At 34.1% G+C, this 21,230-nt stretch overlaps 1 protein-coding gene across 3 annotated transcripts in view; it reads right to left on the bottom strand.

Moving 5' to 3' along the window:
- PAK5 (p21 (RAC1) activated kinase 5) overlaps positions 1 to 21,230 on the bottom strand; it is a 430,189-nt gene that overhangs the window by 309,933 nt on the left and 99,026 nt on the right. For 2 of the 3 annotated variants that reach the window (XM_031951109.1, XM_031951111.1), the window contains exons 2-3: positions 20,481 to 20,603; positions 14,043 to 14,163 (exon numbers count right to left, since the gene is read on the bottom strand). The gene's annotated coding sequence lies outside the window, so the exon portion shown is untranslated. Of the gene's footprint in view, positions 1 to 3,973; positions 4,206 to 14,042; positions 14,164 to 20,480; positions 20,604 to 21,230 lie in introns of all 3 variants that reach the window. The other variant, XM_031951110.1, reaches the window with a different exon arrangement.

Here is a 21,230-nt window from a genome sequence, read left to right as displayed (position 1 = left end):
ACGGTAAGAAAACAAAGACATTGTTTTCTTCAATGGATGTTTTCCCCCATTTGACCAATTCTGTTTTATTTTTTTCTCCAGTAAATTTTTGTGCCCCTCTTTCCATTTGTTCAATTCTGTTTTTTAAGACATTTTTCTCCTCCGTTGGCTTTTTGTACTTTCTTTACCATTTGGCCTATTCTGTTTGTTAAGATGTTACTTTCTTCAGTATATTTTATGTGTGTGTGTGTGTGTGTGTGTCTTCTTTACCAAACTGTTAGTGTTTTTCATGATTTATTTGCATCATTTTCATTTCCCTTCCCAATTTTGTCTACTTCTCTTACTTGGTTTTTTGAAATGTATTGAGAATCTTCATATTTTTCTTGAAGGCTTTGGAGTTTTCACTTTGTTATCTTCTTTTGAGTATATGTTTTCATCTTCTTTGTTCACTATAGTATCTTTCTATAGTCATATTTTTTTCTATTGTTTGCTAATTTCCCCAGTATATTACTTGACTTTAACTCTGTTAAAGTAGGACTTTGTTTCCAGAGTGGATGGTGTGCTGTTCTAAGCTTCAGAGGTTTTGTGTAGCTATTTCTGAGAAATATTTTTAGGGACCTTAGGGTCCCTGTTCTGCTCTTGAATTGTGATGAGGGACCCTGCTACACTGTGACTCCAAGCTGATGTGCCAGTGCTCCTCCTTATCCTGGAATTGCCAACCAGGATGGTGACCTTGGGTTTAAGTATTATCTATTCTGAGTTCTATTCTCAGAGTTAGCAAGCGACCCCTGTAATCTCCCTCTGACCAGTTGTTTGCCCTCCTTATTGTCTGTGAGTTGAGAGCTCTGGAAGCTGCCACTGTCACTGCTGGTTTAGTGGCTCCCAAAGCTTATTCCTGGTTTACTCGTACTGGTATGATCTGCATCAGATTGCCTTCCACTCTTACCCTAGTGTGCTGACCTTTCCTCCTAATCTTCTAAATTGTCATGGGCTGGAAAATTGCTTTACTCTGTCTTTTTGTGGGTTCTGCTGCTCTAGAATAAATTTCAAGTTATTATTTAAAAGTAATTGGAAGTATCTGGAGGGAAAGCTCAGGTGAGTCCCTGCCTTTATTCTATTATCTTGGCTCTACTTCCTAGGAACTTTTTTTTTTAAGCCTTTCAGATAGTCCAATAATTCTTAAATTGTCTCTCCTCATTCTATTTTCAGATCAGTTGTTTTTTACAATGAGATATTTTACATTTTCTCCTATTTCATTCAAATTTTGTTTGACTGATTCTTAATGTCTCAAAGAGTTATTAGTTTCTATTTGCATGATTCTAATTTTTAAGAAATTATTTTCTTCAGTTAGCTTTTGTACCTCCTATAAATTATCCAAATTTACTTTTTAAAGAATTGGTGTTTTTAGTGGATTTCTCCCCCCACCTTGATTAATTGTATTTTTATAATAATTTTTCAAAATACATGCAAAGATAGTTTTCAACATTTACCTTTGCAAAACTTTGTGTTTCAAACTTTCTTCTTCCCACCTCCCCTAGAAAGCAAGTAATCCAATATAAGATGCTTCTCAACATATTTCCACATTTATCATGATGTACAAGAAAAATCAGATCAAAAGGGGGAAAATGAGAAAGAAAAAAAAACAGATAAGCAAACAAAACCAACAACAAAAGTGATCCACATCCAGTCCCCACAATTGTGTTTTTTTAAGGAATTGTTTTCTTAAGCCAATTTTTCCAAGCTATTAATTCTTGTATACTTTTCATTTCTTTTCCTAATTTTTCTCCTACTTCTTTTATTTTTTTAAATTCTTTTTGACATATTCCAAGAAGGGCTTTTGGTCTTGAAGAAAATTCATATTTCCCTTTGAGGCTTTAAACGTAGACATTTTGATATTGTCTTCTCCTGAGTTTGTGTTTTGATCTTTCACTAATTATCACTAATGTAATCCCTAAAAACAACCCCTCCCAACTTGAGGATTAATCTCCCATCAAATGGCTATTCCATTTTTAAGTTCCTCTGTCAGTTCTTATCCTTTAGTAGTTTTTTTTTTATAATCAGAGCTCTTTTCTGTGGGTTTTTTTTGATGAGGGTTTTTTTGTTTGTTTGTTTGTTTGTTTGTTTTGTTTTGGTTTGGTTTGGTTTTTTGCCTAGTTCTTGACTTTTAAAGTTGAGTTCTGCTCCAGGGAGTATTATCCCAAGGTTCTTGCACTGAGGGCCAGGGTCATTGGCTTTCTTTGCCAAGGTCTCTGAGTCTTGTAGCTTTGCCACAGTGCTAGAGTCACCTCTGTTGTGCTGGGGCTCCAAGGCTGGCAGTTGGCCCTCTGGGCTGGGGCTTGAAGCTTCCCTGTTGGCCTATTGAGCCAGGAGGGGTCTGGGTTACTGATCTGTGCTGTGGCTAAGAACTTCCTGCTGACTTGCTAGACACTATCTATGATGGGCTGCGTTCCCCTTTTTACCTTAGTGAGACAGACCTTTCCTGAAATCCTTCTAAGTTATCTTCAGTCAAAAAAATTTTTACTCCATATTTTTTGTGATTCTATCACTCCAGAATCCACTTAGAGGCTTGATTTCATGTTTCTGAAGGAAACTAGAGAGACTCAGACAACTTTCTGCCTTTTCTACACCATGGGGCTCCACTCCTCATATTCTAAGTAAATTCTAAAGTAAAATTCACTCACTCATAGAGATATTCAACCTGATATAAATCACCATCCATCTAACCCCAGGATGTATTACTACTGCCTTTACAGAGTCAATAAAATTCAATTTCAACAAAAACGTATAAACTACTAACTTTTTCAAAATACTATTTAAAATCACTATGAGAAATACAAAGATCAAAATATCAATCACATAGGAAATGGAAGTGCATAAAAGAGGTACAGAGAAAATCCTATGCCTTCAGCCCCTGGGTCATGGTTTTATACTCTGCCCTGTCTCCCGTCAGTAACCTCAAGGACTAATTGTTCATATTCTATTCAGACATCTTGTTCTCATCTTTCCTTTCTTATATCTTTATATCACTTACTCACTAATGTAGTCCTTGGAGACAGCCCCTCCCAACTTGAGAAGAGACCCCACTTACTCTGTTAGGGCTTATACACTAAAGTTGTATCTCTTCAAAGTTTAAAAGTTTATTCAATTTTCCATGTTTGACTCTTTGTGATTCCATTTGTGGTTTTATTGGAAAAGACATTAAAATGTTTTCCTATTTTCTTCTCTAGATCATGTTACAAATAAGGAAACTGAGACAAACAGGATTAAGTGATTTGCCTAGGATCACACAACTAGTAAGTGTCCGAGGCTGATTTGAACTCTAGAGAATAAATGTTCCTGACTCCAGACACACTATGCTCACTGCGCCACCTGAATGAAAGCTTCATCCTAATATTGCTGGAATGATCCTATTGGGTCTCTCATGAGAGTTTTACTTTTAATAGTCAGTCAGAGGAATAGAATTAGTTCAAAGTAAATTATCTTAATAAGGTGACATAGGAAGAAAAATAGCAACAAGAATTTTTCCCATAAACCTATATCAAAGTCTTCCAGAAACTGAAAGAGTATCGGTGGGAAGAATGAATGCATGTAAACAATATGTCAGGAATTATATAGTTACATGTGTGTATATACACATATATGTATATATAATTTTCCATACAGATTACTTACACACACATATACATAAATGTGTATATGTATGTGCATACATATGTATATACATATGGACCATGTCCAGCCAAGGCACATGGATGAAGAAGTACATGCATAAAAATTAATGGGACAGCTAGGTGGCATAATGGATAGAGCACCAGCCCTGACGTCAAGAGACCTGAGTTCAAATCAGACACTTAACACTTCCTAGCTGTGTGACCCTGGGCAAGTCACTTAACCTCAATTACCTCAGCAAATATATATTATGAATTGATGAGAATAGGGTACACAAGTTAAAGTGCCTCATGTGTAGGGCACACTGTGAAAGGACAAGTCATACCCCTTAGGTCCAAAAGACTATTGACATCTTCTTGTGTCACCCGGATCTTCCACTCTGATCTCTAAGCCTCCGCTGGACTTGGCTCATCTCTTCTGCCTGGTTATATTTGATTGTAGCCTCTCCTGAAGGCCATTTGGCTCCACTGAGCATGTAGTCTCTTCCAGACACTAACTTGCTGGGTGCTCTGTTGCCTGCAGCTTCTGTTTCCCCTGAAATCCTTGAGTTTCTCTTCCTGAAGAAAGAGTGAGTATCATCATCCTCTGTAAGCATAAAGTCTGTAGGCTGGTTCCAGCCCTTTCAGATATATATAGCTTCTCCCCTCAGTTCCCCATTTTGTTTCCTAAGAACCTTGCTACTGATGCCTTTCTTCTTTCCAATAGGAAGTCATGTCCGTGGGTACCAAGCCTCTTAGGAAAAAAGCAAAATCAGTGTGGTCTTGCCAGCTGTAACCAAGGCCCTTTGCACTTGATCCTTTTCCTACCCTTGAGTTTAAATTACCACGTTTATGGTAATTATTCTATATAGAGAACTAAAAACTGAACTTTTAATTTTTATTGAAAACTCTACTAATGGAATTCAGCATTTTTTTTTTGCAATTTACAGGTTCATCTCAAAGCTGCATTGAACACTGGTAGATTGAATGACTTGTCTAGGGTCACACAGACATGTATTTTGGTAAGACTTAAAATTCAAGTCTCCCTGACTCTGAGATCACTTCTCTATTTGTCACTTTCCAATTTTCAATCTTTGAAAGCTAGTTTATAAGCCACATAATGTTTATTTGCCCCACCCACCAAAATACTGTTGACTTCAGGGTTCCCTAATTTGCTTATTCCATGTCTATTTTATTCTACTGTGTGAGAGAGCTAAGTTTAAGGGACAAGTCACTGACTTTTCTACCTGCTAGCAACACTACTGATATTTTTGAATACGGATAAAACCAGCATCAAGTTCAGAGAAGTATGGGGGTACTATTTCACACTCAAAAGGACAGACCTTTTATTCTCTTCATAAAGCATTGTCCATACCTCTTGTATCTCTAAATAAGATTCCAATTCTCTCATCAGAACCTCTTTAACTCATAGCCTCTCCCACTCACATCAAACTCTTCTTCTTTACTGAGACTTTCAATCTCACATGTTTCACTAAAGTTATTTATCTCTGTCTTTGCAATTCTGAACTCAAATATAATTTCTTCATTCTCTTCATCTTTCACTCCTCAAATTACTGAGTCTTAATTTATATAAGGAATGATAGGTATTACACAGATATATTAAAAATCTCTCCCATTAAGGAAATTACAGTGGGGCAAGAGGGATAGCAAATATGTATCCTTGGTTCACTTAGTCCCCTAAATTTGTTAATTCTTAATTATCCTATTGAGTTATCTTCCTTCCAGCATGCTCTCCATTGTTTCCATTTTTGGTCATGAATCATGATGCCAAAGAAGGTCAAATAATGAAACCAATAACTCTATGCTGTCTCCAACAACTATATGAAAAACACAAGATTTGGAATGGGAGGATCTGGATTTGAATCATAGCCTTGCCACTTACAACTTTTTTTTAATTTTGGATAAGTCACAATCTCTGAATCTCAGATTCCTCATCTATAAAATCAATGTTTCATACTAGAAGGCTGTTTCTTTGACAAAACAATATTACTTTTCTTTTCATATCAGCTTTTCACAAACTTTATGTTTAAATATAAAATCTTTTTTTCTCCTACATTTCTTGCCCTATGCACTTTTTATCTTTACAAGAGCAAAAACTCCATGTGAATCTACATGGTCCAAGGCTCACCTGATATAAATGCTCATGCCTTATCCCTCTTCACTTCAGCATAGCCTATATCTTCACATATGACTTACTACCTGGTAAGTTAAGAAAAAGAAGAAAAAGAATCTCCTTCTTTTCTCCAAATCTGAATAATCGAGCTATGCTGTTTCTTTTCTTCTCAGTGTCTCTATAGGCAGTTGGTAGCACTACAAATAGAACTCTGTGCCTGGAGTTAGGAGGACACGAATTCAAATGGCGCCTCAAACACTAATTGTAATTTCAATGTAAACATTGAACCTCTGTCTAACTAAGTTCCCTCAACTTTAGAATGGGGGTAATAACGTGGGCAGAGATTTTGTGATGATTAAATGAGGTAATATGCATAAATAAATAAATAAAAATAGCACAGTATCTGGCACTTAGGTAAAATTATATAATTACCTATTCCTTCTCCTAAAATACCTACTTCTCACTCTTAGCCTGTGGCAATGTGATGCAATTGAAAGAGAATTCTTTCTGGATTCAAATCCTGTACTGTAACTGCAAAAAATGCAAACACTGCATTCTGTGTTTAGCATTAGCTTCTTATCTTAAAACATTATACAGAGGAAATTTTTTTTAAAGTGAAACAGAGACTGGGTGTCTACTAAATCCACTTCCAGCTCTGAATCCATCACTTTTTTCTACATATTATCCATGCTTTTTTCTACATATTATCTTTGATCCGAGATACCATCACCACCTCTCTCCTTTGGAACTCTCCAAAACCGAAAACTTCCCTTATTAGAACTTTTTCTATTCCATGTAACCTCAGTTATTGTCACTTATGTTCTTGTGCCATGATGAGGAGGAGGAGGAAGAGGAGGAGGAAGAAGAAGAATAACAACTATCATTTCTATAATACCTTAAAGTTTGCAAAGTAATTTACAAATACTATTTTATCCTCACAACAATCTTGGAAAGATTACAAATTGAGACAGTCACAGATTAAAGGTCATAGAACTGGAAAGCATCTGAAGAATTATAACTGAGTCTGCCAAACTCCAGGATCAGCACTCTATTAAATGAGATAATATTTGTAAACAATAACAACAACAACACATATCACAGTATCTGACATATGGTAAATACCACATAAACACTTATTCCTTTTCCTTCATTCTATCCTAACTTGCACATTGGTGGAGTTGCTGGGGTGGAGTGTGAAAGACATATTGTGTCTTTGTGGGCATATTTGCCCACAAGTTAATAAATACAAAGATGTTGGAGATTTTTGAAGAGGAGAATGCTAATGATTAGTAGATTGAGAAAGGCATCTTGCAGAGTTGGCACTTGAGCACAATAGAGCTAATGATTTTGAGACAGAAGCAAGTAAGGAGTCATTCTTGGGCATAATATGTAAAAAGTCACGGGACAGAAGTTGAAATGCTTTGTGTGTTTATGGGGCCATATAAATGGATCAGGGAGAGTATTGTACTGCTCCTTATGATAACTCTAGCCTTCATGCCATATTCCTTAGCTTTCTTGTTGCATAAGACAGACAAAACTTTAATTACTAGCAAAAGCACAGCATATCCTGGATTCCAGATTATAACACCTCTTGCAGAATTGTTTATTTTCTTCCTTTGCCTTTTGTCATCTAGAAATCATTGCGCCCAACAATAGTAAATTATATAATACATGTAACATATAATAATAATTGTATATATTAGTATAAAATAGTTTCCCATGATAGGATTGCAGATGTATTCTGAAATATAATTTTGTCCTTGTCCCAACAAGTGATACTGATACATCCTTCACCCTTCTTCCCACTTTCCTCATATTTCTTTACTTTCTCTCACTCCCCTCATCCACTCCATTGCCAAGACCTCTTGATTTTGCTTTCATAAAATCTATTGCATGTACCCTCACCTCTCCTCTGATACTACTACCTGTTTGTTGCAAATCTCTTATCACCTCTCACTCAGACTATTGTAATAACCTGTTGTTGGTCTCCTTGCCTCAACAATCCACTCCACTTCATCCTTCATTCAGCTGTCAAATTTTCCTAAAGTGATTTTCCTAAAGTGTAGATCTGGCCATGCCACTCCTCCACTTAATAAACCCCAGTGACTCCCTAGCACCTCTAGGATAAAATATAAAATCCTGCTTGGCATTCAAAGCCTTTCATAATTTGATTCCCTACTAACTTTCTAGAATTCTTATATCTTAGTCCCTTCTCTACAGGTACTCTTTTGGTCTAATGTAGAGGGCTGGAACTCCCCATTTCCCTTTGGAGTTTTCACCTCCTTGACAAGTCAGGGAGGGTGTGACCACCTGTGTTCTAAAACAAAAGAAAGTGGAAGATGTAGAGGGGCAGAACTCTGGAGAAGTATACTTGAAACCAACAAGGTGTTAGCTATGTGGAACTGATGAGATGATGGTTCTCTAGTTTACATATACTTAATACTTGGTATGGTAATATAATGGTTCTCTAGTTCACACATAATCAGTATGCTGTAATGATGTAATTGTATTAAGGTATATAAGAGCTGAGAGGACTGGAAATGAGACATGCCATTTTTAACCAGCCTCGTGGTGGCTGACCTGCCTTCATCACTTCTAGACTAAGATCAAGGCTGGTACCAAGATCTTCCAGAAAGCTAGCCTGAACATTACACATTTTGGTGCCCAATGTGGACAGTAGCTCAACTGACACAATCATAAGTTCAATGAAGAAGTCCCTATGACCAGGAAATAGGAAGAGTAAACTAGTCACTTTCATTTTTCAACTAAAATGGGGCAAATACTAAGAAGAGAGACTTCCCCATTCCAAGGGAAGTATGTAGTAAGCATAGTTAGGTTAATAAAGGAACAAGGTTTGTTGGTAACTTGGGAGCAAATTATTAGACTCTTAGAAACATTAGAATACACATCTCCTTGGTCCTCTAAGGAAGAAAAATTAGAGCCAGATAAGGGAAAACGATGGGAGAGCAGCTAATTAAATATTACAATGATAAATGATCCTAATTCAATTCCTAAGAAAACATTCTATAATACAATTGGCTTTAAGGAATTCCAAAAGTTTTAAAATAAGAAAAAAGGAGAAAGAGCATGAGGGGGATGTTACTGACAAAGCAGCTGAAAAGCATGAAGAATTGGACAAGAAAGGAGTTAAGTACAGTGCTGATGAAATTATCAGTACCATCTATGCAGCAGCTTTGTCCACCCACTATGACCCAATTACAAAAAAGCATTAATTAAAGCTAAAGATTAAGGACAGGATACCTCTGATTTGAAATAGAAGCATACCCTGTGATTGAAGAAGTTGACTCTTCAAGTCAAGAAAGAAGATAAACTCCTTTTAATCTGGAAATTATCAAAGATCTGAAAAAGGCTTTCATTCCTTATGGATCTACATCAATTTATGTTAAGATGTTATTAGAGAATTTGGCTTTTGAAGTTTTAACTCCTAATGATGGGAAATCTATAGCAAGGACATGTTTAGAACATGGACAAAACTTGTTGTGGCTTTCTGAGTATAATGAACTCTGTAGAATACAAGACCAAAGAAATGGGCAAACTTGAGTTAATATAACAGTCACCTTTGATCAACTAGCAGGTTTAGGTCTTTATGCAGACACTTTAGCACAGATTAATTACCCTTTCATAACATATGAGCAAATTGCTGCTGCTGCTATCAAAGCTTGGGGTACCCTCCCAGGAAGACAAGATAAAGGGGAAGCCTTCACAAAAATATCACAAGGTCCAAATGAACCCTTTGCTGATTTTGTGGGATGTCTGCAGACAGCTGTCATATGAACTATTGGTGAAAATGTAGCAACAGAAATTATTATAAGACAACTTGCTAAAGAAAGTGCTAATGAGGTTTGTAAAATAATTATACTAGGACTATACGAGGATGCTCCTTTAGATGAGATCATAAGACACTGTGCCATAGCGTATTTGGGTATTTGAGTACAAATACCTTTTATACCTTGCTATGATACAGACTTCTCAAGATCTGAACATGGGAAGACAGGGTCCCTTTTGGCAAGGGACTTGCAGAGAGACTCGTCAATACTTTCAATGTGGTAAAGTAGGGCATCTGAAAGCTCAATGTTGGCATAAAAAACAAGGGAAGAGACAAGCTCCCTAGGAGCTAGGTAATTAACTAGGAGAAAGGTAATATCATGTGATAGGAGTATACCATTGACTAGCAGGCTAAATCCATAGGAGTTTTGTTCTAGCCCTCTACAGTTTAGAGATACGGACTCTTTATTATTCTTCCCATAAGATACTTCATTCTCCAGATCCTGGGCTTTTTCACTTTCTATGCTAAAAGAATATGTTCTTCCCTCTCATTTCCATTTGCTGACTGTCTTCCATTTCCTGCTGAAATACCATCAACTACAGGAAGAATTTTCCAGTTCTCCTTAATTTTAGTGCCCTTTCTCTCTTGATTACTTCTAATTTATCCTTCATATATCTTATTTGCACATAGCTATTTGCATGCTGCCTCCTCCATCAGACTGGTTTACCTGCTCTCTTGGTTTACCAGGCATATCTTTTACCTCTTATCATATCCCCAGAGTTTAGCGTATTACCTGGTAGATAGGTATTGAGTAAATGTTCACTGATTATTGAACCTCCCTAGGTGTTTCAAGTTAAGCCACAGGCCTTCCTTTGTGTGATTTTAAATGATCCATTATAGCAAAGATAGATCGTTTTTACAATCATCTTTGATTGATTTGCCTTTTCTTTGGAAAATTATAATGTTCCCAAAAGTAGCTGCTATAAACTAGAACATGCACTTATTCCCTCCTTTCCAATATAGTATTTACCATTGTTCCCTTCTGCCTTCAATAAAATGCCCATCTCAATAAAGGAAAAGGGAGAAATGAAATGGTGTAAATTATCTGCCATAAAGGAGCAAGAAAAAGCTTTTACACTGTAGGGAAAAAGGGGGCGGAAGAACCTTACTCTTACCAGAATTGACTCAAAAAGGAAATAATATACTCAATATGGGTAGAAAAATCTATCATATCCTGCAGGAAAATAGGAGGAGAATAGGAAACAGGAAGGGGAGAGAATGATAAAAGAGAGGGCATATTGAGGGGATGCCCATCACTGGGAAAATAGCTCATTAAACAGTGGAATGTGATTATGATGTAATATTATTATTTTATGGGAAATAATGAGCAGGATGACAACAGAAAAAAAAATCTGGAAAGTCCTCCTAAACTCAAGCAAAGTGAAATGAAATGTATACAAAGTAATAGCAATGATCTAAGATGATCAACTGTAAATGACTTTGGATCCATGACTATGTGGAAGGACTGATGATGAAGAATCCTATCCATACCCAGAGAAGGAACTGATTATTTCTGAAAAAAGATTGAAGCATACACTTACATATATATATATATATATATATATATATATATATATATATATATACATGTATATATATAATTTTTTTTTACCTCATTTTACTTGAGGGTTTTTTTGAGGGTTGGGAGATCAAAATAGTTTGCATAACTTCTAATGTGGTTTCTTAATGGGGCTGGGGTTTCTGGGAGATAATCTGCAATTCAAAAGTTTTAAAAACAAGTGTAAAAAATTAAATATAACTAGGGGAAAATATTAATAATAAAGAAAAATGTCCAATTCTCCAAGCTTGAAATCTTGAAAATATTCCACCCTAATATTTTCACAATTTCATCTACACACCTATTGTTAATCCTGCTCACAAACATATTCCTCACAAATGTGCCATGGTCTCTATTTCTCTATGGGAACCAGACAGTATTTATGAAATGGCCTAAGCATATTTTCCTAAAAGCAACAAGAAAAACCTATGATGATCTCATGACCATGATTGCTAAATGAAAGTTGATAAAATAATTGATTCATTAATTTAAGAAAACATAGTCAAACATGTGATTTGTTGTGAGAAAGAGACCACAAGTTGAATGCTGTTGGATCTGGGCTCAGTATAACTCTTTTAAAAAAAAATAGTGATTTGAATAAAAGCAATGTGGAATCTAGTACTTTTGATAATGACAAAAGTACTAGATTTCAAAATTAAAGGACCTGGATTTGAACCCTAACTCCGCTACTTCCTACTTTTTGACTTTAGAAAAATAATTTTATATATTTGTGTTTCCATTATTTCATTTGAAATATAAAGGTTTGGGACCAGATAGTTTTTTTTTTAATTAAAGCTTTTTATTTACAAAGCACATGCATGGGTAATTTTTCCAACATTGGCTGTTGCAAAACCTTTCATTCCAAATTTTCCCCTCCTTTCCCCCACCCCCTTCCCTAGCTGGCAGGTAATCTAATACATATTATGTGTTGAAATACATGTTAAATCCAATATATGTATACAAATTTATACAGTTATCTTGTTGCATAAGAAAAATCAGATCAAGAAGGAAGAAAAAGAAAAACTGAGAAAGAAAACAAAATGTAAGCAAATAACAACAGAGTGAGAATGCTATGTTGTGTTCCACACTCTGTTCCCATGATTTTCTTTCTGGGTATCGATGGCTCTCTTCTTCACTGCACAAATGGAATTGATTTGAATCATCTCAATGTTGAAGAGAGCCACATCCATCAGAATTGATCCTCATATAGTGGGACCAGATAGTTTCAAAATAACCTTCTGGCTTCAAGTTTATGGTGCTTAGATAGGGTAGAGAATATCCATGTAATATTTATTAATTAGAAGTTAACTCTTGCTTTATTTTCTATTGGTTTTATTTTTAAATTTTTTTGGCATTTTATTGAAAGATTTATAGTGAACATCTATATGACCAGTTAAAACTTGCTTGGAAATTACATTTATGTAATTTAATTGAGATGAATAAATTATTTTGGAAATTTTCAGTCATTCATTATTTTTAAGGTCTTAACAGGATTCTTTATTTTTCTATTCACTTTTATTCTCTTTTCCTTTCATATGGTTATACTCCATTCTCCTAGTAATGCTTTTTTTTTTTTGCTTTGTATTATATCATATAGATCTTTCAAGATTTATTTGCATATTTTATACTTGTTATTAATTACATTATAATATTTCATTATCAAAAGTTATTTAACTTTTTCTCTAATGTTGAATATTTAGATTGTCTATAGTTTGTGTTAATTTCATATAATAAGGCAATAAATATCTTTGAACAAATATCTCACTTTTTATGTTATATCAAGATATTTTGCAAACAATGGTATTATTTTGTTAAAGGATACAATATTTTAAGAAAGTCTCTTACTATATATTGCCAGCTTATTCTATGGAAAGATTCTACAGGTTTAGAATTCCACCACAAATAGATTTTTTTTATATAATGCCCCATATAATTTTGTCAGCAAAATTTTTTTTCACTTTTAATTATTTTTTTCTATTTTGATTCCAATCCTCCCATTTTACAGAATATAATGAAGTTCAAAATATTACCTATGGTAACCCAAAAAAGAAAACAATAAAGGAAAAGATCATTTTTATTTGAGAATTTTGTTGGGCTAGGGATTAGTGAGTTTAAGCCAACACACAGGAGAACTGGGATCAAATTCTCTCTCTGACACTAATTGTATGACTATGAATAAGACTTTTAACTCCTATGTACCTCAGTTTCTATAAAATGGAGAATAATGTCTACAGTATCAAATTCAAAGGATTGTTGTGAAATTGAAGTAAATTCCTCTACAAACTTGGAAGTGCTGTGTAACTGCAGTTATTATATTACCTTTGTATTTCCTCCTGTGCTTTGTCCACTGAAGTTTTTACACTCCAATTAATGTTTGGCAAATTTTAGTAGAACTTGATGTGATTGAATCTGAGCTTCAGCTGGTACCTAGTTAGATGTTTTGCTTTGTTTTTCTATTTATTTGGTGTTTTGTTTTTCCAGTTCTCCTTTATTTACTCTTACTATTTCTGTCTCTCTCTGTCTATCCCTCTTTCTCATTTTTCCTCCTTTACTCTTCAGCCAGCCATGCCTTTTCAAATTCCAAATCTAAATTACAACCATAACTGCCCTCTTTTGCTTTGTTTCCCATGCTGCTGAATGGAGCTGGAGGAAATCATAAAATAGCACTAATTAGGTCCTCTACATATTTGTGTTATCTAACCTCAATTTCATCTCACTGCATTATCATTCTTGCTTCCTTAATTGATTATCTGTCCTACCAGCTGTTTTAAACTAATAGTCTATCCTCAAGTCTTTCATGGCACTTCCCTTACCCTCAACCTCATACTTACAGACCTCTACTCATATTTTACAAAAAGAAATAATAAAACCATTCACCGTGAGTTGTTCATCTTTGCCTTCTCATCTCATATCACTTAGATGTATTCCCTAACTGCTGACTCCTTTGCTGCAGTCTCAGATGTAAAGTTGACCCTTCTCATTGCCGTGACCAGCCCATCTGTAAATACAATATGAATATTGATGCAAAAAAATCTTGTATTCAATATTAGCAAAGAGTCTAGAATTGTATTTTAAAACATTGTATACTATAACAAGGTTGAATATTCAATAAACTAGGAATATAACAAACCCCATTAATAACAAAAACAGCAAAACTGCATGCTTATATTCATAAATGCAAAAAAAACTTTTAGCAAAATAAAATTAATTTAATTTAGAAATACTAAAAAAACAAGAATAAATGGACTATTTAATTATTTAGTATTATTATTATTAAAGCTTTTTATTTACAAAACATATGCATGGCTGATTTTTCAACACTGACCCTTGTAAAACCTTCAGTTCCAAATTTTCCCCTCTTAGGGGAAGGTAGATAAATCTCTACCTCTTCCCCTAGATGGCAGATAGTTCAATACATGTTAAATATGTTAAAATATGTTAAATCCAATATATGTATACATATTTATACAGTTATCTTGCTGCACAAGGAAAATCAGATCAAGAAGGAAGAAAAAAAAACCTGTAAAAGAAAACAAAATGCAAGCAAACAACAGAGAGAGTGAGAATGCTATAATTGTGGTCCACACTCAGCTACCATAGTCCTCTCTCTGGGTATAGATGGCTCTCTTCATCACTGAACAATTGGAACTAGTTTGAGTCATGTCATTGTTGAAGAGAGCCATGTCCATCAGAATTGATCTTGTTGTTGCCATATATAATGATCTCCTAGTTCTGCTCATTTCACTCAGCATCAGTTCATGTTAAGTTTCTCCAGGTCTCTCTGAAATCATCTTGCTGGCCGTTTCTTATTGAACAATAATATATGGGCTGTTTATTGTTACAGTAAATTCTAGAGGTCTTTCTATTAAACTCAGATTTAAAGCAAGGGAATTCATTTTCATCATTATTATTTGATATAGCCTTAGAAATTATTTAGAGATATAGATGGGTGTTTGGTAGTCTGAAAAAAATTTCTTCCTTTCTTTTTAGACTTCTTAGAAATCCATAAGGCTCAATTATAACAGGTTTCCTCTCCTCAGAAACAATACTTTGCCTTTTTTCTTGAATGTTAAATTCTTGTATCTTTTTTTTTTCTTCTGAGGCAATTGGGGTTAAGTGACTTGCCCAAGGTCACACTGCTACAAAGTGTTAAGTGTCTGAGACCAAATTTGAACTCAGGTTCTCCTAACTTCAGGGCTGGTGCTTTATCCACTGCACCACCTACCTGCCCCCTGGATCTTTATTTTCTGGAAACTTCTTTATAGAACAGGGATTTGTTAGCTTACCACTAGCAACTCATACTTATTATATCAAAAAGAGATGACCCATCAAAATTTGCTAATGAAACACCATCCTCTGACCAGGTACTGGAAATAAAAGACAAAAAATTAAACAATCTCGACTAACAGGAAGAACTTAAAGTATGTCAAAGAAACAATATGTAAACATATAAGTAGATAACTATTTCTATCTCTGTCTCTTTCTATCTATCTATCTATCTATCAGAGAGATATTATTAGCTAGTAGGAGGTGGGGTAATTAGTAAAGGTATAATGTAGGAGACATTCCTTAATTTGATCTTTAATAGAAACAAGGAATTTTCTAAGAGAAGTAAGGAGGAAGTATTCCAAGAAAAGGGGATAACGTGGTCAAAATTATAGAAATACATGGAATAACATGTAAGAGGAATATCAAAAATCACAGAGTATATGATAGACAGAAAGTTAAATGACTAAATAATGTATTTATGAAACATTTATTATGTTCCAGTCACTTCGATAAGTACTGAAAATAAAAACAAAAGCTAACAAGCAAATGCTTACTATAAAATAGATTACACTCTAAGGGAAGATGGCACCATATAGGGAGCAGAAAAACAGAGGTGCCAGAAACAGAAATGCCAGAGAAACAGAAGTTTAGAGAGTTAAATCCCAACTGAAGTGAATGAATAATAAAATTGGAAAAGTTGGGTGAAGTCAGGTCATGAAGGACTTTGAATGTTGGACAGAGGGCTGTATTTCTGATCCCCAAAACAACAGGGAACCATTAAAACTTCTTGAGCAGGACAGTATAATATTATTCCCTTTATGAAATTAGTTTGATACCTTTTTCCAGTACGAACTGGAGAAAAGAGAAAATGGAGGCAGTGAGACAATCTGGAAAGCTATTGAAATAGTCTAGACAAGAGATGATGATGAAGTAAACTAGTGGAATAGCCATGAAAGTACAGAGATGGGAACATATATGGGAGATAATTTGGAGCTAGAGTTGACAAGGCTTGGCAAATGGATTAGGCCAGAGCGAAGAGTTTGAAGATGGTTCCAAAGCTCATGATTGTCCCCAACTTCCTTGCTATCACAATTTTTGGACTATTGAAATTCTTTCCCAGGTTGGAGTATCCTAGTGCAGTGGTACCCTGGTTAGAAGTAGCAAAGTTTTCAGGTGACGCTACCTGTGAACTGCGAAGAGTAACAAAAAGTTTGCATAATTCTAGGTTATAAATTCAAGGATGATCTTTCAGAGATCAGTTGAAATTTTTTCTTCTTCTATTGTCTTCTGAAGACCATTCTTCCTAATGTTCCAACGTCATCCCTGGAAGTCATCAATTGGATTCTATCCTTTGATTTGGACCCTTATCCACCTCCAGATTGTTGTTGTTGTTTTTCATTTTAAGCCCTATTACTTTCCTTAAATTTTTTTGATGTCCAGATTCAAAACCAAGTGATATTTCTACTTCCTTTTTATTGGTGATGCTATCGATGACATTTCTACTCAGATATAGATTGAACAAATTGATCTTTAAGTTCTTACAATTCTGAGATTCTGTGATTTGTGTGTGTGTGTGTGTGTGTGTGTTTGTTTCATTCTCAATGATATAAAAATTTAAGAACTAGAAAATGACCTTAAAAGACTAATCTAAGCCCTTCATTTTACAAGTAAAGTGAATGCAATGATTTTTAGATATTTTCACCTTCATAATCGAGAGTATCACCTAGCTGTCCTTGTTTACTACAGTGTTATGCCATATTTGCCAATAACACTGTTCAATCAGATAGTGAGGAACATCAGATCTATTAAAGTACTACAATTCAAACCTATGGTCCATTTAGCTTAGTTGTTCTGACTGCATCAAACAAGTTGTCTTATTGTTCAAGAAGTATTTTAACATCCTTATTATAAGTCTTTCCCTCAAAGTGGCTCTTGATTTAAGGACTGCAGTGAGGTTTTTCCTCAATACCTTTTCCCCAAGTACTGTATCTTTCTTATGAAATACTCTCTCTGGAAAGCTATTCATAATTAACCATAAAATATGTTAGATGAAATCATTAGCCTTTACAAAAAAAAATGACTGCTATCTGTTTAGAATACTAAAAATGTCCCTCGCATATGTATGGCTGTATAAGAAGAAAACAATTTCCTGCTTCTTTCTTGGTAAGCAAATTGGCATCTCAAAGTATCTGTGTGATCATAAACAATTCATTTAACTTCTCTATGATTATTGCCGTCTGCAAAATGGGGATAATAACAGCACCTTCCTCCCAGGGTTGTTGTGAAGATAAAATGAAATAATATTTGCAAATGCTTTGCAAACATTAAAACTAGCTGGCTAGTTAGCTAGCTAGTTGGGTAGTAGCAATGATAGTAGTAGTAGTAATAGTAGTAGTAGTAGTAGTAGTAGTAGGTATACGTCCCAAAAACATGCTTAAGAAAATTAAAAATAAACCTACCAATCAAAACCAAATCAGGGGCCCCTGAGAATCACTGGAGTTTACATTGTACATATAAATTCCCTCAATTGAATATTATGTTTCTTTATGGAAAATTAAATCAAGAAGAAAAGATAGGCATCTATTGGGAAACCCAGAAAATCAGACTGGCTAGTGGTTCTACTAAGAACACGATAGTGCAAATGAGCTTCTTTGCCCTAAAAAAATAGATAATTTAAAAAAAAGAATGGACTTTTTATTGAAGTGCCCATTCCCTACAGTGAATCAGTACTATGCCAGTTCATTGTAAATTATACCTTTGCTACTCAAAAAGCTCAGCCAGTCACTCTTTTAAGCCACTGAGGCAAAATTGAAAGTACTACTAACATGGCTCTTATGTAGTCGTTCTGAAAAGCTTTCATGAAGTGAATTAACAAGCTAATGAGTCTATTATTTTCCTATAAAAGTTGTATTATATTTTAGTTTATAATTAGAGCCAATAGTAAATATCTAATTAAATATCTAGAACATTGCCATTTCCAAATTAATTATTCTTGAAATAGAAAGGAAGAAAATACTTCACATGATTCACTAGTAAAAGATGTACTGTATTCTAGAAAATTTTGCAAAATATTAAGACCTGGATCTGTTAATGGTAAGCTTCAAGTAGAAGAAAGTAGGAATTTCAAGGCAGAATGGATGAAAGAGGAAAAGGTACTCTACTTTCTTTCTCTTTATCTACCTACCCCCTCCTCTGTTTTGATCCTGATCCTCTCTCCAGAGGGTTTGGGTTGTTTTTTGGAAGGGGAAGCCAAAATAATGAAAATACATAATGACATTTATAAAATAATTTAAAGTTTCAGATACATACTTTAAAAATCATTCTTTTATTTTGAACGTAAAGACTAAAAAACAACTATTTTCAAATGCACAGCAGAACACCAAAAGAGAATTGCATATGGAACTACGAACCTACTTGAATTTTTTAAAGTACATAACAAATCCCACAATTTATTTTCAAAACTTCCCTGCTTGTGGCACTGTGCTTCCACTTACTTCCAATTACCTTATGTTCCCTTTGGTATATTTTTTAAAAATTCAAAATTAGCTAAGGCGAGGGAACACAATCCTGTAACAAATAAGCAAAAAATCTGCAGAGTGGGCATAATCAAAAATGTATTTCAAGTATCTTATGATTGAAATAGTTTCTTAGCCCTAGGGTCAACTTGTTCTTGAAGTAACTATTTCTGTTCAACCTATTTCAGAAATACTGATAATCAATGTGTGTTATTTTTTCCCCCATTCCTCATTTTCTGAATAAAGAGTCTATTTAAATAGGTTAGATTGGAGCTATTATAATCACATTCTGTTTATATTTATTCTTTCTACTAATTTGAAAATAATGTGTGTTCTAAACAATACATTATTGGGCTGAACATAGATAATTGATTTTGAAATGACTCCCATATCAGTAAGTAGTCATTTCTTGTTTGTTAAGATACAATCATTTTTACAATGTTTGGTACTTAATGTGTATACTGATTCTAAGTACCTTTTTAAAATTTGAATTTATTTAATTTTTAATTTATGGAATAAAACAAACATTTCCATAACATAGTATAATAAAAAAAGATGATGGAACAAATCTTTTACATACAATTTCTATTCCTTTTAAATATATATTAGAGTTATCATATAAATTTCTTTATTTTTTCTTCCTCCCCCATTCCTTAGAGATGACAACCATTACAAATGTGTACATATATATATGTACACATGTATATACATATATATGTAAAATCATCTATACATACTTCTTTTTATCATTTCTTTCTCTGGATGCAGATAGTGTCTTCCTTCAAATGTCCTTTGTAGTTAATTTGGGCATTTATAATAGAATTAGTTATTTGATCAAAATTGATCTTAGAAAAATATTGCTATTACTGTATACCATGTTCTCTTGGTTCTGTTCATTTTGCTCTTCGTTATTTCATAAAGACAGTAGATATAAGATACAGAGATAAGATTTCTGAGGAATCTGCAAGTTTTTGATTCTTTTGTATCTCAGTTTCAAGTCATAATTAGCAACATGTTTTCCAGGCTCATCTTATGATTCTCCTTTCATTAACTAATTGCAAAGATATCAAGTTATCAAGTATTAAATTATATGTTGACTTTGTTTAGAGGACTTTTTCTAATTATCTGTAGAATTCTTGTTTCAATCTCTGCAAGATTTTGATGCATAAGCTACAATTGTTTTCATGATAGTCTATTTACTTATATATAGTTATCTTGAGCACTGTTAGGAAAATAATCAAATTGATTGAATGAATGCAGTCTTTCTTGTTGTATGTAGGTATATGATAAAAAACAATTCTTCAACTCCTTTATTTGCCCTTTTAGGAAGAATTTGTGAATTTTTTTCATTTAATCACAATCTATGCGTCTTCTGATTCCATTTATAAAAAGGATATTATAAATTCTTAGAGATGGAAACATTAGCAGATATTTAGCCCAAAACGTGCCAGAAACAAGTCCCTAGTATCGTACACTCAGCAAGTGGTCAATCAGTCTGATTGAAGATTTCCAATGAAGGAGAACTACTCACCTCTTTTCTGAGCCAACCCATCCTGCTTTTGAACAGTTATAAATGACAGGAAGTTTCTATCAGTCATCAAGCTTAAATCTTCTCCTTTGTTAATTTCTAACAATTGTTCCAGGTGTAGGTGTCCTGTGGGAGGCAAATAGAACAAAGTTAATACTTCTACTCTATGACAGCTCTTCAAATATTGAATGTAGCTATCATTTCTCCCCTCTATGTGTTTTCTTCTATATAGTTAACATTTCCCCTTTTTGCAAATGATCCCTCATGGCATGAACTCAAGGATCTTTATCATCTTGCCTGCTCTTTCCTGACTACTCTCTAAATAATTGATATCTGTCTTAAATAGTCCTTCCTAAAACTGAATCTAATCCTCAGTTATAATTTTACTAAGGCATATTTTTTGAGACTATCCATGCAATTTTTTTGAAATTCAATTTTTCAAGTAGCTTAAAATTGTATTTTCACTATTATATCATGTTGCTAACTCATTTAGCTTTCAATTCATTAAGATCCTCAGATCATTTTCAGACAAATTATCTATATGTTTCTCCTTACTCTGTACTTATGAAGCTGGATTTTTAACCCAAGTATAAAACTATATTAATCACTACTAAATTTGATCTCATTATATTCAGTCCACTGTTAAAGCAATCAGCATTTACTAAAGCATTGAAAGTCCTGGGAATACAAATAGAAGCAAAAATAAAATGCATACCCTCACAGAGTTGACATTTTAATGGGTGTAGGCAACAT

The sequence above is a fragment of the Sarcophilus harrisii genome, chromosome 2 (genome assembly GCF_902635505.1).
Source record: "Sarcophilus harrisii chromosome 2, mSarHar1.11, whole genome shotgun sequence".
NCBI classification, from domain to species: domain Eukaryota; kingdom Metazoa; phylum Chordata; class Mammalia; order Dasyuromorphia; family Dasyuridae; genus Sarcophilus; species Sarcophilus harrisii.
The sequence above is the reverse complement of the archived record's forward strand: the minus strand, read 5'-3'. Positions and strand labels throughout refer to the sequence as shown.